The sequence below is a fragment of the Hyla sarda genome, chromosome 2 (genome assembly GCF_029499605.1).
Source record: "Hyla sarda isolate aHylSar1 chromosome 2, aHylSar1.hap1, whole genome shotgun sequence".
NCBI lineage: Eukaryota > Metazoa > Chordata > Amphibia > Anura > Hylidae > Hyla > Hyla sarda.
Genome location: NC_079190.1, coordinates 408,412,776 through 408,429,881, shown reverse-complemented (window position 1 = coordinate 408,429,881; position 17,106 = coordinate 408,412,776). Strand labels below are relative to the sequence as shown.

At 41.8% G+C, this 17,106-nt stretch overlaps 1 protein-coding gene across 1 annotated transcript in view; it reads left to right on the top strand.

Moving 5' to 3' along the window:
* The first annotated feature begins 314 nt into the window (after nt 1-314).
* DHRSX (dehydrogenase/reductase X-linked) overlaps nt 315-17,106 on the top strand; it is a 474,272-nt gene continuing 457,480 nt past the window's right edge. Inside the window, exon 1 of the mRNA XM_056558834.1 lies at nt 315-1,390. The gene's annotated coding sequence lies outside the window, so the exon portion shown is untranslated. The remainder of the gene's footprint in view (nt 1,391-17,106) is intronic.

Sequence of the window (17,106 nt, the reverse complement as noted above, 5' to 3'; positions counted from 1 at the left end):
GGTCAATTCCATGACATGGAATATAGGATACAAGACGTGTCTTGAAAGCTGATGCACAAAGTGTCCCAATGTTAATACTGTTTGTTATATTCAGTTGCAGCAAACACACCGTTTCTTGCCGGCACAGTCTTTGTGCACCACAAACCGTATTTATAGCGTAACCTCCAGCATGCTGTTTAAACACAACATAATGACACCGGAGGATAGGGGGTGAGTGTCATTCGGTGACTGAATGATAGCGAAGAAGGGGAGGAGTTTTTCAGGGAGAAAGGAGGAGGCCAGAGGGAGATATTGAGGTAGGAGAAGGAGGGAGAGGCATTGCTGGGTGGAATACTAATCAAGCTAGTTCTCAGTCTGCAGCTGCCTAGCTGCAGACATATACACACAAGGGTCTCTCACACCACACATGCTGAAGGCTGCCTCTGTCACGCATGCATACTGACTACACATCACCAACAGTTACGCTAGCTATACCGTGGCAATGCCAATACATAATTTGCCATCCCTGAGTAATCCGCTCCGGCACTTTGTCTTCTAAGCTATACTGGTAAACCGTACACCTCTGACCTTCCAAACCTGTGCTTCTGCAACTTTTCTGCCTCTTTCCAGTTATTCTGCAGCCTCCTCTCTGTCCCCAGCTGATGGCTTTTGATGGAATCGACAGCAGGAGCTCACAACAACTTCAATTCAACTCTTCTCCCTCTTTCTTTATTCTTCAAGTTTGACTGCGTCCTGTGTCTTCTGCGAGAATAAAGGGAGTCTGGAGGATCAGGGCTGCTCCCATGGCAGGATTATTAGCATCATTAAGTTTCCTCTGTGCAGTCCCTCTCTTTGCTCTAGTTAAAGCTTTGATCTCTCGTGCTGGAGACTCAGATGGACGTGTGCAGAGCAGATTCTGAATCTGTTATAGACGAGCTGTCATTTTCTTTCCCTTTTCCCTGTCAAGTGGAATAAAGCACCATTTGTACATCTCATTCAACTTGGCACGAAGCAATGCAGATGATCCACAGGTCCTAGTTGGTACCTTGCTCAAAAGCAGTTGCATGTCGATGCCAGAGACCATCGGTTAACCTTTGCTTCATTAACCACTATAATTGCCAACTATTCTTCTTAGTCTGCACCCGCAGGTGACATGCAGTCCCTCATATCACCGGTGACCAAAGCTATTTTAGTAGCTTTGTTCATTTTTGCCATTCTGTTGATTCTATATGTGATTCTGTGGTATATCTGCCGAGATGTGGATTGTGACCATGGGATTTAATCTAGGATATTGGGCAATGGATTAGACAACAGAGTTGACCACATACGGAATAAATGAACCTCTTATTAACCCCTATTTGTCATGAAATGCAAAGACCAGAAACTGACCTTCAGAACTCAGGGTGACCTGGTAAGTCATGTTTTGTCATTCCGAGAAGAAATGTTGATCACTTAATAGTAAATGAGTGTAAGTGGAAGCTGATGTTTCTAGATGACCCTTCAAAAAATACTTTAAAATGACAATGTTATTGCATACGTACACCTCAACCTCCAAGAACACATTGCTCAAAACAATAACATTTACTTTAGGAGTGAGCCATGAAGCTGGTTAATTAAAGCTAATATGGGAAATGTTTATTCATGAGATAATCCAGGGTATTTATAAGGAAGAAGACCCTTGCTTAGAGAATGGGACTACCATAAGGTATCTGCAAGGTTAGAGGTCAATAAGGACAATTCTTAAGGGTAACAGGTGTAATATTTACTCAGTCCTTACAGCTACTTCACGTTTTTATATAATCTCTTTGGCTACAATATTAAAACTAAAAGCTATAATTATTCTAGAATACCATTGGGACCATAATAAAATGGTGTCTCTGAAATTTATTTTGAATAAATAACATGGATGGGACTTTCAAAGACCCAAATTACATATCCATATAAAAACGTTCCTTTATTTTCATTATGAGGTGTCAAAAGTGTGTCAGTGCCTTAAATGTGTCAAGGCAGCCTTGATATAAACATGAGACACATACACATGATTTGTTGTGTCTTAGAACATTGAGGAAGACAGGGAAGGACAGGAAGCATGACAATGCTTTGCAGTCCCTATTGATATGCAAGAGATAACAGCAAGGTTCTCAAGCTGATGAGGAAGGATAACCCAAGCAATAGAGGCAGAGGAGTAATTGAAAAGGCAAATAGTTTATCAACATGTAGCCTCAAATGCTTACAGCAAAGATGGCGAGGCAGAAAGATTGGACACAGCTTCTTTACATGAGGTATATTTATCAAAATACACTCTGTCCACAAGAAAAGCTTAGCTCAGGCATTACCTTTTTATACAGCGTTCTATCAAAGCCTATGAACCTGGCAGCTTTACTGTGAAGCGTGAACACACGGCGTATACTGAGCAAAATGCCTGTAATTTGTACTTCTCATCAAGATGTTACAGAAAAGCAGCGTTGATTTATTGAACGGCAGCATGAAAGCTTAATGTGCTGCTTCAGGCTGGGAAAAAGTTTATAAAAGGTCCATCGGTACTGGCTAGGTGTAGGGGGCACATCTATAAAATTGTCTTATAATGAAAGTATGTGAACGAGACACAATGTACATGAACTTGTTTGCATATATATATATGTATATATATATATATATATATAGCCAAGGTACATACCATTTCACAACAGAAACAATGAGTATAAAGGAAGTTCTGCAGCAGGTAAAAAGTAAAACCTTACGTGTCTATTGATCCATAATGATAAGTAGAAGGATTACCTAAAACATCCCTTTGTCTACATTCCTTAACAGAACACAAGGATGTTGTTCTTAAGAGACTATCTTTACCAAGGTGATGTTTGAAGGCCACAATGGCCATAAAATGGTCACCACCAGGGTTACATGGGTCACCAAGGTTCCCTCTATTTTAAACATACTAGACATTATAACAAAACAAAGTAATGGACATTATAACAAAACAAAGCAATATAAGCTGCTGTGGGGCACATAGTGTTTTTCCATAGCGCCAAGGTGTTGAGTATCCATTTTTGTGGACAATATAACAAAACTTAAGAAAATCTATGATGCTAAAATAAGACAATCAACAACTCGTCCAAAGTAAAAGCACAATGTGCACCCATAACAAGTAGAGAGGGTTTGATAATGAAGAGTTACTATTAACTTGTCGCACAATGTACAGATGCCTCTACTTGAAAGCTGTTGGTTTAATGATTCGTGGGCTAATAGGAGGTTTCCCTGAACACACATTTAATGGATTTCCTCTACCAGTTGATTGCTGTCAAAAAGACGTCTGTATGGGCAACCAGCTGATATGGTCTGAAGCAGGTATGCTGCGCTAAAGTACAATGTTCTCCTCATCCCTAATGTGTAATTGATATAAATTATACTGTGTCATGATATTTACTACAAAATGTCTTTTCTCTAATACTGGAAGTTGGTACGGCATCTGAGGTGTTTATACCACTCACAGAGTAGACTTGGAGCTTACGAAGTATTATTTCCCTGGTATACTAAGACATGGCAAGACCTTTTTTGCTTTTGGAAGGCCACTAGTTAGTAATAAATTCTAAAATGATCCATCCATCTACTGTTTAGGTAAACTGTCAAAAAAAAATATAATATATAAATATAATAAATATTGTTTAGGTAAACTGTGAAAAAAAAAAAAAAAAAAAAAAAAAATATATATATATATATATATATATATATATATATATCAAATATTCTACAGTGAATCACAAAACCCCATGTGCAGTCAAACCGTTAATTTCATATAGCATAATGTAGAATAAGATTAAAAGGTATCCAAAAATATTTTAGGAAAATAGAGGATAGATAGATAGAAAGATAGATAAGTCAATCGATTGATAGACAGACAGACAGACAAACAGATATATAGATAATAGAGATAGATAAATACTGTAGATAGATAGATACTATAGAGAGATAGATAGATAAATAAATAATAGAGATAGATAGGTACTGTAGATAGATAGATACTATAGCGAGGTTGATAGATAGATAGATAGATAGATAGATAGATAGATAAATAAATAGATAATAGAGATAGATACTGTAGATAGATAGATACTATGGAGAGATAGATAGATAGATAAAAAGATAATAGAGATAGATAGATACTGTAGATAGATAGATAGATACTATAGCGAGGTAGATATATTGATTGATAGATAGATAGATAGATAGATAGACAGATAGATAGAACTATATTGTTAGCGTAAACACCAACATGCTTAATTTATAAAACATGAGTCTTCAGTAGAGATAAGTGGTTGAGAAACACTGTGTTTAATTCTTGTTGAGGGATGAGGGATCATGATCATCCTCCAAAATATGAGATTGGTGGCAGGTCCAATCTTTGGCCATCCCAAGTCTGTTGGCCCAAATGACACAAAACATATTGTGGGAGATTTATCAAAACCTGTCCAGAGAAAAGTTGCTGAGTTGCCCATAGCAACCAATCAGATCGCTTCTTTCATTTTCAGAGGCCTTTTCAAAAATGAAAGAAGAAATTTGATTTGTTGCTATGGGCAACTCAGCAACTTTTTCTCTGGACAGGTTTTGATTGTGCTGTTTGGCTACTATAGCCTAACAAAGAATACAGCAGGCTTTTAGTTGCTCTCCTATTCTTCTCTCACCTGTAGTTGGTGGGTGGCTGTATATCTGTGGGTGGATGTCATTCAGTGGTGGGGGAAGGGCTCCCCTTTTTAAACACTGTGGTCTATGAGTCTGTGGCTTCTGCGGTAGGGTCTATTGGCCAAACAGCCCAATTTTTTTTACATAGAGCTATACATCCAGGTAACAAATCTGCTTTCTCAAGAAGGTACATGTAGGATATATTGGTTTAATATCAAATAAGTAAGTTACATTTTATGTGGCGGCAGCTACAACATAGTTAAAATCAACCTGTCGAAACAACACTGTATATAGAGGAGTATAAGGGTAGGGTCACATGGAGCGCCTATTTCACGCTACAGATTTGCCAACAGCAGTCACAAGAGCAGGCTCCCTGCCACAGCCGGATAGCTCTGTGTGTCTGCTCGTAGCAGCGGATTTCCCACTGTAGACATGGTGCCTGGTTGTAGCAGATGTGCAATGGGAAATCCACAGCTACAAGCGGACACACAGAGCTACCCAGATGCAGCAGGGAGCTTACTCTAATGACTGCCGTCGATGCATCCACAGCGTGCTGCGTATGTGCTCCATGTGACCCTACTTTAAAAAAAAAATAAAATATATATATATATATATTTATATATTACTTTTGCTTTTTCAAACAAGAAACATTTTAATAACTGTAATAAAACTATTCTGATGTATTTTAAATACATTTAATGTAACTTTTTTTTTTTATGAAAACGAGTCAGATAAAAATGTTCTACTGCCTATTTAGCTTTTTATTCTCCACTTACCTAGTCCCGTCGCTTCAGCCATAGTGACACCCCCTCGGCTTGATTGACAGCCTGCGTCATCGCTCTTCTCCGTCTGCTTAGAGAGCAGAGCGATAACGCCCCCGTCAATCAAGCCAAGGGGGCATCATTATGACAAGAGAGATGGGACAAGGTAAGTACAATTCCCCCCCAAGGGGGGGAGGGGGACGGGGGTAATTTACAAACTTCCTATCCTCACTATCCCTGGGAGTAAAAACTTCCCCCAGGGACGGGGAAGATAACGATTTGACCATATATAATGCATTGCCAAGGATGATATATTTGGTAAAATCTAGTGCTTGGTTCCCTTTAAACAAGAACTAGCCACAATGTGGAGAAAAATTATCACAGATGCTCAATCTTAACTATTGGAAGTAATGACTGACAGGCCAGAGGAGGCTCCAGTTATTTAATAACATTATGGGGAATACTAAGAGATGAGGAATATTGATGGGGCTCTGTTAGAGTTGAGTTGGCCTTGATCTTTTTCACTCTTTCTGTGACTCTTCCACCGAAAAGAATATAGAGCTCAATTATTCATGTTAAGATAGAAGAATCATATGTTCTTTAATAAAACCTCATTATAACACCTGGTACAGTTCCCCAGCAATATAATCCAATAAAATATGAGTTGAACTGTTAGATCTCAGACAGATTTCACTAAGGTGACAAAGGCACTAACCTAAAGATGAGGTGGCATTCATTTGTCATTAATTTACCAGTGTCAGTGATCCACTGTCTTTCAGTGAGTTATCTTAGTGCACAAAAGAAATGGTTAAACCAGAAATTTACTTCCGTATGTCCCATTTGATCCTAGACCACTGATCATGTCAGTCACTGTCAACTGAACATCATCATCAGAAAAAGGGCTAAAGCACAGCTCTATGGAGGGATTTATAGTCTGAGCAAATCAAATTATTTTTACCCCTGTGTGATTGGTCATATGCCATGTGTACTTCCCCACATTTATCAAAGAGGTGCATTGTCTTTCTAATAGCAGCGTTGCTTAGAGGTAGATATGTTTTAAGTGTTGTCCACACTGGCATGAGTTTGTGTCAAGATATCATGCTTTGTGCAATTTTTTGGTGCCTAAATGTTAAAAGACACACATAAATACATTCCTACTGCAATGTTAAACAGGTAAATTGTTCTACAGCACCAATTTTTACAAAAGCATTTCTAGCTACAGTACATGTCAAAAGGTGCAACATTTTGGTGCAAAAACACCATTGCGCTAACATTTGTAGTGAATATAGACAACATAACTGATTACAATAGTTCCACCCTAGAGTCTCTTCAATCCTTACTTGTCTTAGTAAACCCATGTATACTTGGGCGCAGTTCACATTCTATTTGAGATGACGTGGTACAGATTGCAGCCTTCTGTTGGAGGTATACAGAGGGAAATGTTCCCATCATATACCTCTGACTAAAGGCTCAAACAATATGCAAACAGAATTAATTGCAATTTCCAACTTAGTTTGGTGGAAAGTTGTAAAAAATACCATACAATCTTTACCACATCCTTCAGCACATGAATAGGCTGGTCCAGACCAATCTTTGCCATGTCTTTGGCAACACTCCAGTGCAACATAACATTCCCAGAATATGTAAGGTGAGGGTAACAGCTACTCTGTTCCACCCTTTTACCCAGCACTCTCTTTTCACAATAAGATGCCGGCTCCAGTCCCTGCTACACAATGTCGATTTACAGAGTGCTTGGTGTGTGGACCGGAAGTAACATGACCAGTGAAACTATTTGAGATGCTCGGCGAGTCTCATAGAGTTATATTACAAAAGTGATTTCTGGTCCACACACAGACCCCAATGTGTATCGGCAGTGTGTAGTGGGGACTGGAAACTATATACTATTGGGAAAATGGAGAGCCAGTAAGAGGGGGGGAGCAGGGCAGCCATTTACCCTTGCCATGTTTGTGCTTGGAGGGCAAAGTAACATTGTGCTTGAGTTGCTGAAGCTGGATGTGGTATATTAGCAAACAGGGTCGAAATACAATAAACTTTATATTGCTTATGCAAAATCATATTTACATCATGATCCTGTATCTTATTATGGAGACGTTTAGCTCAATTTCAGGCTGTTAGACTCAGATTTCTGTTGACATACGCACGGTGCTTCCATAATTAGGTCATGGAGTGATATGTGACAATAAGAATGTATTTGGCAATATGAGACATTCTTATTACTTTCATGGAATTAGACAGAAAATAGCTGATAAAAATAGCAGTAAAATTGACTATGTTTACATACAACTCAGCAGGTAATTGTATAAAATAACAGAGCTGGGAACATAAAATCACAGATGTATCTCTCAGTAAAATTTAAAGGGGTATTCTAGTTTCAGTAAATAAATGTATCTCTTTATGTTGTAAACAGTTATACAGTTTTCTAATATATAATATTTTTCACATTTTCAAAATATTTGTTTGCTAGCATACAACAGGCTCCCTTAGGCCCATTGCACACTGTGGAATTTCAGTCCAGAGAAATTCTGGGTGGACCTTCCCCATGCCATAATGACGATGCTGTGACAGAGCAAACATCTGCCCCCATTGATGCAATGCAGTTCTTCACGTTATTCTGTTGGGAATGAACATGTTCAGCGGAGGCGCTGTGGAAACTTAGCAGTGTGCACTGTGCAGCACAATCCCATTAAAGGGGTTCTCCACCATAAGATGATTTTAGTACATACCTGGCAGACAGTAATGGACATGCTTAGGAAGGATCTGTGCTTGTCTTGGGGCTAAATGGCTATGTTGTGAGATTACCATAACACTGTGGCTAGCTTTCTGTGAACTGGTATTTCCTGTTTCAGCTTTCTGTTTTTGACTACAAATCCCATAATTCCATTTTCCTCCCTCCCACACATCAGCCACCCCACCCATTGAAACATAAAGGAGCTGCATCCACTCAAAAGACCTGTGGTTCTCAATCAGGGTGCCTACAGCTGTTGCATTAGTTGCAGATTGATCTCTCTCCCACCAAGCGATCACTCCACCCATTGAAGCAGACAGGCTCCCTGTCATCAGCTGACTAGTGAGTCAGGTCTCGGCGCATTGCAACCTGGGAAAAATCTGAGACAACAGTCATTTTGTATTCTGTTAAAAATAAATATTGGGGTGAAAATCACAGAAGAATTGTGAGAAAACCATCACACAGAGGTACATGCACTATATAATGAACTACACTAACTTTACAGCCCCTGTAGCATAGTCAAAAAAAATAAAAAATCCTGGAATACCCCTTTAAGGACAATGGGAGGCTGCTGCATTGGAATCTCGGGCAGGAATTTCTGTAGCATAGCAAGGGGCTTTATGGTTTACCTTCAGTAGATAAACCCTTGTCCTGGTGTTACAACTAGCGCTCTGGCCAGACAAGCTGGCCACGAGAGCTCTCCTGCCTTGTCCTCCTCTACTGGCAGTGCCGCAGTTCGCATTGCCGCATGCGAACGCTGGGCCATTACTCACCTCCTGCTTCCTCCGCTGTCCCAGGTTGCCGGCATGTGTATATCTGCCCTCTAGGGCCGCGCACCGGTTCTCAGCGATGCCCTTCCCAGTATGCCCTTAATTGGTTACTTCTGCTCGCAGACACTATAAGTGTCAGCACTTCCTCTTTCCCCTTGCCAGATCTTTGTGCTCACTTGCACACAAGTGTTCCCGTTGGGTATTGCCTTACTGTGTACCTGACAACTTGCTCTATGACCTGACCTTGCTCCTGTGCAGCCTGCCTTCTGACCTCCGAATTGGTCTGGAATGACGAGGCTCTGTGTGCACCCTTTAAAAAGGGACTTTCTAGTAGAGTCAAAGATGTTCTCGCTGCACTGGATCCTCCGTCTTCCCTGAGTACAGTTGGCCACTCAAATTGATGTGCGCTTTGTCGAGAGGCAGGAGGAGCTTCATCAAGAGCGTGAACCTACTCGGACACAACGTTTTCCCATTTGGCACCTGTGTTCCAGCGTCTACCTCAACCATCCTATGCAGGTGGATTGTGCTTGATTAACACAGCAGGAGAGGTCCCGCCAGGCGCAATGAAAACTTGTGTCTCTATTGTGCCAGCCCGGAGCATTTCCTCAATGACTGTTCTATACGACCAACTTGTCCGTGAAACGCACACACCTAGGGCACATGGGAGAGGCTTCCCTAAGTGTGAATTCTACCTCTCCTCGTTTGACCATGCCAGTCAAACCTTCAGCATGTTCCTCCAGGGAAGTCTTTTGTGTCTTCTGAACTTAAATGCAGAGTGTTGAACTGGGGACATTCCTCTTTGCTGGCTTGGCATTCTGGAGTACGGAAGTCCATACAACTAATCTCCCCCGCATTTCTGGTGGCTGAACCTTGCACGCAATGTCACTGATATTGTCCATTCCTGTACTACCTGTGCCTGCAACAAGACTCCTCGGCTTAAAAGGGTACTTTTTCTTTTAAATCAACTGGTGGCAGAAAGTTAAACATATTTGTATATTACTTCTATTAAAAAATCTTAATCCTTCCAGTACTTATTAGCTGCTGAATGCTACAGAGGAAATTCCTTTCTTTTTGGAACACTGATGACATCACAAACACAGTGCTCTCTGCTGACATCTCTGTCCATTTTAGCAACAATGCAGAGCAGATGTTTGCTAAGGGCAGCATGGTGGCTCAGTGGTTAGCACTGCTACCTTGCAGTGCTTGGGACTTGGGGTCAAATCCCACTAAGGACAACAATAAATAAAGCGTTATTATTATTATTTTAATAACATCAGTAGAGAGAACTGTGGTCGTGATGTCATCAGAGAGCATTCCAAAAAGAAAAGAATTTTCTCTGTAGTATTAATCTCAGGCAGATAAGAAGAGAAGACCCTCTCCGACCTACTCTCCTGGCGACAAGGTCTGGCTCTCGGCCAAATATATCTGTTTTAAGGTTCCCAGCTACAAGTAGGGTCCTCGCTTCCTGGGTCCTTACAAGGTTATGCATCGCATTAATCGGTTTTCCCAAAAAGACATCCCCCCTACTCTTGTGTCCGATTCCTCTGATGTCTTTGAGGTTAAGGAAATTTTGGCTACTAAAACCGTTAGAGGGAGATGGTATTTTCTTGGACTGGAAGGGGTTCGGTCCTGAAGAAAGGTCCTGGGAGCCAGAGGAGAATATCTTGGACCGTGACCTGGTCCTTAATTTTCTGCGACCTAAAAAGAGGGGGAGACCAACGGGAGGCACTGTTACAACTAGCGCTCCGGCCAGACAAGCTGGCAACGAGCGCTCTCCTGCCCCGTCCTCCTCTGCCGGCGGTGCCATGTTTCGCATCTGGGCCGTTAGTCACCTCCTGCTTCCTCTGTTGTCCCAGGTCGCCGGCATGTGTGTACCCACCCTCTAGGGCGTACCAGTTCTCTGCGATTTAAAGGGCCATTACGTCCTTAACCGGTTACTGCTGCTCACTGATACTATAAGTGTTAGCACTTCCTGTTTTCCCTTGCCGGATCTTTGTGCTCACTTGACTAAGAGAAAGCGTTCATGTTGTGTATTGCCTTACTGTGTACCTGACCACTTGCTCTGTGACCTGACCTTGCTCCTGTGCCACCTGCCCTCTGATCTCCTGGCTACCATTCTGACTACACTCCTGTGCTGCCTGCCCTGACCTCTTGCCTGTCCAGACTTTGAGTTTCCTTATCCTTCCTGTGCCACGCTTCTCCTCAGCAGCCTGTGTGGGCGAGCTGTACCAGGGGTAGCGACCTGGGTGCTGCCTGCCGCAGCAAGTCCATCCCTCTTTGCGGCGGGCTCTGGGGAAAACCAGTGGCACCTTAGACTCTGCTCCCTGGTACGGCCCACACCATCATCCACACAGGTTCAGCGGATCCACTTCACCACTGCCATTACACCTGGTCATGTGATGGACACACAGGTACAGAAGTTCCAAGCGGAATTCCACTTAAAAAATTGTGCTCTGAAATTCTGGTGCAGCAGAGTCCCATTGGTGTCAATCTGCACAGTGCATACTACGAAATTTCAGCAGGGGAGCTTTTAACCTGCAATATTCTGCAAAATACTGCGCAGAACACATTGTCGTCTATGGGGACCAAACATGTCCATGTGGTCCTAGCACCAACCAAATCAGTCAGTGCCAGCTGCCCGCAGGATACCCTCCTGGAGTATTTCCGGCAGAGATTGAATAGTGTGAATCTAGCCCTATAGAACAGTTATCAAAGCCATGCACCTGTCTGTCCCTCACATGACTATGGAGATACTTTTATCCACCAAAAGTTCCTATTAAATTTGAAAACAGTAAAGAACTGTTACTGAATGTAAACAGGAAAAGTGTACAACATTTAATATTATGAAGAATCATATTTATTTGCTAAAACCAGGATACCCCTTTAGGTCATAATATATTGCTCCTATACTATGCACAGTATAATAATGGTGCCTCAGAGAGTAAGCATTGAAAAGGGGTGTACTATTCTATCTATCTATATACTGCCTCTATTGCAGTGGGTCAGATTTTCATAGAAGTCATTAAGGCCGGGCATCGGTCCTAATTCATTCTGCCTGCGCTCGCTCCCTGCCTGTTAATCAGACAGGCAGGGAGCGCATTGGCTCCCTGGCCTCAGACGCCGGTCACTCCTCCGGCACCACGCCCCCGGAGACTGCCCCTGCATGCCGCTGATGCTGCTGGACTCTGCAGTTTGTACGTATGGGGATCTGGGTTTCAACACGGGGGTTGCGGGGAGAGCGGGGCTGGGGGTAGGGGTTACAACACGGGGGTTGCGGGGATCGGGGGGGGCAGCTTAGCGCTGGAGGGAACAGGGTAGTGCCACGCCGCACTGCGCCCATGGCCCTAACTTATTGTTTTCAACACAGGGTGCCTCCAGCTGTTTCCCCGCTACAACTCCCAGCATGCCCTGACAGCCAATAGATGTCAGGGCAAGCTGGGAATTGTAGTGGTGAAACAGCTGGAGGCACCCTATATAATGAACTAAGGGCGGAAGTGTCGGCCCCCCCAGCAGGCATCAGTGACCTCTACCTGCTGGTAAAGTCTGCCTGGTAGTGAGCACACTACCAGGCAGACAAAAAGACCCTTTTTAATATAGTAAAAAATAAATAAAAGCGGGGAGGGGGTTAGGGAGAGATGGGAAATAGGCAGGGACAGAAAAAAAATATATAGGATGGTGGGAGCTACTCTTTAATTACTGAGGAAAATGACCCAATATCACATATCTCTGTGTGGCAACAGTTTGTGAACCATTAGGTTTGGCCGATTATTTGGAGGTGAAATTAGTTATATGCAGTCAATGGGATGACATTCAGGTGTGAGTGGGTGGCCTGTTTTATTTGAAGAACAGAGATCAACCAAAGTCTGATCCTCACAACTCATGTTATAAACAATCTCATGTTCTTTTAGGCCCAACTTATGCAGAAATATAGAAAATTCTAAAATTAACACATTTACAAGCACCACGGTAGATGTGACCTAAGGATTTTGTGAAAGCACTTATTACACAGCACCCTGCAACCCCATATTGGAAAATCCATCTTTGTTTGATGGACAGAAATTGGCCTCATACTGGGCAATACAGTTAGAGAGACAATCATACAAGGCACAGAACTCACAGAGACACATATGGTTGCTACCGCCATGTGCGAGCTGCGTCTCTTTGCACTGATCTGTGCAGAAGGGTAATATTCCTTACTATTTCATGCTAGGACTTATAGTACCTCAGTATTTTGGAGTGTATTATTTTTGTTATATGTATCTATATTGTATGATAAATGAATCACTACTTCCCTTCCTTCTGTTCTCCAACAGCTCCTCTTCTGGCTTCATTGGGTGGAACCGATGATGATGAGTGGGGATTGGTCGGATGGTGGTATCCAATCCCCGCTCTCACTGGGAAATATGAATGATGAGTGGTCGGCTGCAGTACAGAGCAGAGATGCGAGTGCAGGAGAAAGCGGCTCCGCATCTCAGGGATGAAGGATGATCGCAGCTGGTGTCAGGTGTGACACCCGCTGTGAACTGTCCTTAACCCCTTAACGACAATGGACGTAACTGTACGTCATGGTGATGTGGTACTTGACGTGGTACTAACTTAACCATGACGTATATTTACGCGCCAACATGATCGTCATGCCCGGCAGGTCCCGGCTGCTATCAGCAGCCAGGGACCCGCCAGTAATGGCGGACATCCACGATCGCGCGGATGTCCGCCAATAACCCCTCCGATGCCGGGATCATTACAGATCACGGCATCTGCGGCATTGCGGTACTTTTAACGGATGATCGGATCGCCCTCGACGCTGCCGCGGGGATCCGATCATCCAGCATGGCGGCCGGAGGTCCTCTCACCTTGCTCCGGCTGTCTCCCGGGGTCTTCTGCTCTGGTCTGAGATCGAGATCCTATACATAGCACTGCACAGTATTAGCAATCAACTGATTGCAATGAATAGTCCCCTATGGGGACATAAAAAGTGTAAAAAAATGTAAAATAAAAAAGTAAAAAAGTGTGAAAAATCCCCTCCCCCAATAAAAAAGTAAAACGTCCGTTTTTCCCATTTTACCCCCAAAAAAGCGTAAAAATAATAATTAATACACATATTTGGTATCGCCGCGTGCGTAAAAGTCTGAACTATTAAAATATATTGTTAATCATCCCGTATGGTGAACGGCGTAAACGTAAAGAAATTTAAAAAAAAGTCCAAAATTGCTGCTCTTTTATTCCAAAAAAATGTTATAAAAAATTTATAAAAAGTAAAACCTAAGCAAAAGTGATACTGATAAAAACTACAGATCCCCATATACAGAAAAATGAGAAAGTTATAGGTGGTCAAAATAGGGCAATTTCAAACATACTAATTTTGTTAAAATGGTTTGAGATTTTTTTTAAGCGGTACAATTATAGAAAAGAATATAATCATGGGTATCCTTTTAATCATATTGACCCACAGAATAAAGAAAACATGTCATTTTTACCAGAAAGTGTACAGCGTGAAAACAAAACCTTCCAAAATTTGCAAAATTGCGGTTTTCTTTTCAATTTTCCCACATAAATAATATTTGTTTGGTTACGCCGTACATTTTATGGTAAAATAAGTGATGTAATTACAAAGTACAATTGGTGACGCAAAAAACAAGCCCTCATATGGGTCTGTGGATGGAAATATAAGAGAGTTATGATTTTTAGAAGGCGAGGAGGAAAAAACGAAAATGCAAAAATAAAATTGGTCCTGGTCCTTAAGGGGTTAAAGGGGTATTACAGGAAAAAACTTTATTTTTATTTTTTTATATCAACTGGCTCCAGAAAGTTAAACAGATTTGTAAATTACTTCTATTAAAAAAATGTCATCCTTCCAATAATTATCAGCTGCTGAAGTTGAGTTGTTCTTTTCTGTCTGGCAACATCACTCTCTGCTGATATCTCTGCTTGTCTCAGGGAACTGCACCGAGTAGAAGTAGTTTGCTATGGGTTTTTGCTACTCTGGACAGTTCCCGAGACAGGTGTCCTCAGAGAGCACTTAGACATAAAAAACAACTCAACTTCAGCAGCTCATAAGTATTGAAAGGATTAAGATTTTTTAATAGAAGTAATTTACAAATCTGTTTATCTGTTTAACATTCTGGAGCCAGTTGATTTATTAAAAAAAAAGTTTTTTTCCTGGATAACCCCCTTTAACTGCAGGTACTACTACTCCCAACATGAATACATACCAAAAAGAACGGAGCTACTCCAAAAGGTATAATAAATAACAATGTCTTTATTGAATTAACAAATACATATAAAATACATTAAAAAGGATTAAAATGGAAATCAGAAATAGGGTAGCATACCAGGGACTGGGATGTTCTGAGCAACAAAGAATAATGAAAGGGGAAATTTAATTATGGGTCTGATGACTAAATGCATGAAAAAGATAAGTGATATGCAGAGTCACTAGTACTGGGTGTACAAGTGTACTGGGCAGTATAAGATGGCATAAAGTGCATGTGCAGTAACCAGGTCTATTATAATGGTAAACCATATGCAGAGTTGCTAATGGTTAACTGACCAGTATACAGTACAATGTTAAAGTGCAAAGTGCAGAGAATTCCATGTACAGACAATGCATACTATGTAGGGTTCATACAAGGGGATGTAACAGCAACACAGACCACAATAGCAGTAATGGAGAGTAAGGAGTCCCGGGATGCCGCCACCTCAACACGTGCTTTGGTCCAATGACCTTTGTCCAGGAGCTGTAGTACCTGCATTAATAGACAGATCGCAGTGAGTGTCACTCCTGACACCCGCTGTGATCCTCCTGTATAATGTATAGATGCGGCTGGCCGCACTTCTATGGTCCCCTGCACTGATGTATATATACACCTATTCATACTTCCTACAGAGAGTTGTGATTGGCTGGAACCATCTGGCCAATCGCAACTCTCTGTGGGAAATATGAGTAGGTGTATATATACGTCAGTGCAGGGGACCATAGAAGAGCTGCTGCCGCATCTATACATTATACAGGAGGATCGCAACAGAAGTGACACCCGGAGCGATCTGTCAATTAGTACAGGTACTACTACTCCCATCATCGAACAGTGTGTTCTATGCTGTGAATAGTAGTACTACGTAAACAATAAAGATTAAAAAAAAGTGAAAAACACACACACACTACATTTTAATTATTGTCGGCTACATTTTTAGTGCCCTGCCCACCAACATAAATTGATCTCGGTTTAAAAATTTATAAAAATTTTGTTATAAAAAAGATAATTTTCGTTAAATACAATTTTTTCCATCACTACTGTATCTTTTTAAATATGTTTTTTAATAATACCCTACCAAATGTTATTAAATTCCAAAAAAGAATAAAAACGTCCTGCAAAAAACGCCAAAGTTAAAACCCACGTGTTGTTTTTCTTCGCGTTTTTTTTACTCCCATAGACTTCTATGGGAGAAAAACGCCACGATTTCAGGGAAAAAAACACCATAGGCTCAACATGCTGCAAAACCGCCAAGGAGCTGAAAAAAAACAAAAAAGGATTAACCCCTTAACGACGAAGGACGTATATTTACGTCCTTGGCCGACTCCCGTGATACAATGCAGGGTCACGCGGTGACCCCGCGTCATATCGGGTCGGTCCCGGCATGTATCTGACCCAGAGCTAATAGCGCGCGGCAGTGATCGTGGTGTCGCGCGCTATTAACCCTTTAGACGCGCGTTCAACGAAAGTGAAAGCTGCCCCGCTGCTCAGTGGGGCTGATCGGGACCACCGCAGTGAAAATGTGGTGTCCCGATCAGCTGGGACACGAGCGGAGGTCCTCTTACCTTCCTCCAGCGTGTCCCTTCGGCGATTGATTGCTCCAAGCCTGAGATGCAGGCTTGAGCAATCGACCGCCGATAAAACTGATCACTGCAAAAGTATGGCTTTGCAGTGAAAAGTGCTGGCAATCAATGTGTGCAGTGTTATAGGTCCCTATGAGTTCAAATCACCCCCCTTTTCCCATAAAAAGAAAACCACCATGTAAATAAAAATAAACATGTGTGGTATCGCCGCGTGCGTAAATGTCCAAACTATAAAAATATATCACTAATTAAACCGCAAGGTCAATGGCGTACGTGGAAAAAAATTCCAAAGTCCAAAATAACGTATTTTTGGTCGCTTTTTATATCATGAAAAATGAA